Genomic DNA, 3,550 nt, shown 5'->3' on the forward strand with positions numbered 1-3,550 from the left:
TATATATATATATAAAATTTGCTTCTTAATATATTTTTTCTTCATTAAATATCTTGATTTTAATAAATTTATGTTTTATGTATTAAGGGCAAAAAGAAGGAATAATTTTTCTTTCTTCGAAAAGATTGTTTTATAACAGATCTATATATTCAAACTTAGTAAATGCAAAGCGACAAGTAATTATTAAAACTTAGCCGCTCGGGAAGTAATTGTCGGACGTTCATAAAGTCTCCCTGAGGTTGATTAGCCCCTTTATTGACGACATAATCGAATGAATTACGCGACCGTTGGCGGGGTACCTTTGCGGCAATATGACGTATTGATTTCCGGAACTTTAGCAGCGTAACTTAACTCGATAGTTTTACTATCTGAATTACTCATTCAGAAATCATATCGAGTTACAAAAACAATTAATGAATAAATAATTAAGCTAAAAAAATCATAATTATGTCTCTTTAAATTTTTATTAAAAAAAAATTAACTTTAATTTTTTAAAATAAAAGAAATTTCATTAAATAAAAATAATTCGAATCATCTGACATAATTAAGTAATAATTGAGTGACAGAAAATTGATTAAAGAATGCTATTTAAAAAAGAAAGAATTTTATTTTAAAATTTACCCTAAAATATAGTTATGACACAAAATATAATACTTTAAAGATTTTTACCATGTGCTTCAGTAAAATTAATCAAACTTATATTTTATTGTAATATTATTAATGAACGAGAAAGATTTACATCAAAATTCTTCGAAATATAAATGTTATCCCATGATTATCATATTTTCAGGATAAACTCTAAGAAAAAATTCTCTCCATGTACATCAATATTTACACACATGAATATTTGTTTTACTTGGCTTTGTAGTTATTTTTTACAGAAGAAAGTCAAGGCGTGATTAGATCAATATTGCGTATAATGATATTATCAGTGTTATATCTTTGGCTCTGAATCGCGTAAGGTCAACGGCAACTCTGATCCCTCTCGTGATGCATCGCAACGAAATTATTGTCTGTCAGTATTTGAGGTCGGTCACCTTTTTTTCCAATAGCAACTGATTTAGAGAAAGCGTTGAAAAGGCCAGCTGAAAGCACAGCCGACTCCGCGAGGTCTTTTTCCTTTTCGCGTGTCTTTTTCTAAGAGTGGATCATTTATTTTTCTTATTTAATGAACGACTGATTCGAATTTAGAGCATCGATGAGATCACGATCTATATATAAGGATGTAACCAAGGACGCACAATCCATATTAAGATCCAGTATTAATAAAATAAAAAAATGACGATAAATTTCTTCGTAGCATGAAAATATTATATTTGACATAGAAGGCAAATTTTCGCATTAACGGAAATATTTTCTTTATATACTTGATTCAATATATAAAAGTTGAAAAAGAATTCTGTTTGATTTAACGAGTAGAAACTGATAAAAGATCTGTCCCTCGTATATTTACGTATATTTATGTAATTTCGCCATGCATTTTCTCGACTGTCTTCCATCAAAGAGAACGAAAGAAAAGAAGAAAGATGTCATTTCTCTGTTTGCTACACCTACGCAGTTTCGAATTATTGCCGCGAGTCTTTTAGGAACACACGTTGTTATCCCGTATTTTTCGGATGCTGTCGTGTGACTCTCTGCGTCCGTTAATAAATACGTTAACTTACAGGATGGAAACAGTTGGCAGGGATATTGCGTCGCAGTATCTCTGACTTAAAGTAACATTATTTGCGGTCAGCCGAATTTAACTCGGAGCGCAGAGAGAAATGTGCTTTCATCTTTGCGTTCAATTTTTGCTTCTTTCGCAATTTACTCTCTAAATAACAAGAACATATTTGATTTGAGATCAAAGCATTACTAGCCTATCGATCTTCGAAAGATCGAGCGAATGTTATAGTTCATCTTTAGACATGTACACCACCATTTAATTTAATGATTTAGATTTATTGAGAAAAATTTTTGAAGAACAAATCAGAAAATTCTGATGATATCAATCAAAATTCTGCTTATCTTAGATAAGATAACAGAAACTAAATTTATAATAGATTTAATTAGAAAATTCTGATTTATCCATTTTCAATGATACCAGAATTCTAAATAACCAACCAAACTCTTTTTCAGTGTTGAGATCTGAAAGTGCAACGGATGCTGTCTGCATCTCCGTTTCGTATGTCATTGTTCGGGAAACAATGGATATTCGCGAGCGCGAGTTGGTCCTCTTTCATTTTCTCTTATCCGACAGTCCTGTATTTTTCTCTTTAGGCCTTGCACGATGTCTAAGAGACCGCTTGTCTGGAAATCACTCTTCCGAAACCCACTCTTCCGCGACAACGCGAGATTTAATGAATGGGATAACTCACGCGAGAAATATTTCATTGAACGCCATCAGTGCGGCTTAAACGTTTTTAAAGATATAATTTTAGGTAAGTATATTTAAATAAGCGACGGCGATTAGTTCAATTTAAAAAGCACGTGTGATTTGCATGATAACATAAAAAAATCTCATTTATGAAAATAATTTTGATCAGTAATTTTTATTAATATATTTTATTAATTTATTAGTTTTATATTGAAAAAGACTCGAACTAAGAAGATTTAATCGAAATATTTATTGTATTGTCAAAATTCTATTATATTGTATCTAATTTATATTAAAATTTTTGTACACGTTCCTCTTGTATTAGTTCTTTTGGGTTTTTTTGGATTTTATGAAAAATATTATTGTAAAATTATTCATGATAAATGTGATTATAAAGTTATAAAAAAGTTTTGTGATATCGAATTATTTAATATATTTATGCCTGAATACAAAACAATGAGAAATTAATAGTCAAATATGCACTACCGTTCATAAATCGAATTTATGATTTTCTCACATTTTATTAAAAGTTAAATCTAAAAAAGCTTTAAAAATTTTTTTGGTTGAAAAAGTTATGCAAATTAAGTGCATTATAACAAAACTTTTTTCTTTTTTTTATAAACTTTAATTTCAAAATTAAAAATCATCTGATCTGATGGGAATATGTTGAAAATTGCATTAAAAATAGCACAATTTTATCGAAATCTGATCTTTGATTATACTATTAGTTTAGTTCGAAGTTAACATTTGCAAAAGATTCAGCACATCAAAAAAGAAAATACATAAGAAAATACATAAGAAAGATTCCATTGTTTAGAAAAATCCGATAATTTTATTCATCTTTCTTTACAGAATCCATCTCTCCTCTTTGAAAAATGCTTCTAAAAATTTTTCTATAATTTTTTTTCACCGAGATGAGATTTTTTTTACTTTTCGTGAGAAAATTGCAAGCGTTCTTGAATTTGATGAATGAACGATAGTACAGATTATTTGATATTTCTTAAAATTGTATTTTAAACTGCAGTATATGCAATATCATGCGACGTATGAATATATAGAAAACATGACTTTTTGATTATTATACAATTTTTCAAGCGTCTTCTTGCTTTCAAGTGTTTATTTCTCTAGTGTTATATGTTTCACTTTATAATACATATTTGAATATTCAAGAAAAAAATTAATATTCGATATATA

General features: G+C 28.7%; 1 protein-coding gene across 2 annotated transcripts in view; it reads left to right on the forward strand.

Moving 5' to 3' along the window:
- The window catches only part of LOC108687377 (octopamine receptor Oamb), a 137,730-nt gene that overhangs the window by 955 nt on the left and 133,225 nt on the right, over positions 1-3,550 (forward strand). The window lies entirely within an intron of this gene.

Source organism: Atta colombica, unplaced genomic scaffold (assembly GCF_001594045.1).
Source record: "Atta colombica isolate Treedump-2 unplaced genomic scaffold, Acol1.0 scaffold205, whole genome shotgun sequence".
Classification (NCBI taxonomy): domain Eukaryota; kingdom Metazoa; phylum Arthropoda; class Insecta; order Hymenoptera; family Formicidae; genus Atta; species Atta colombica.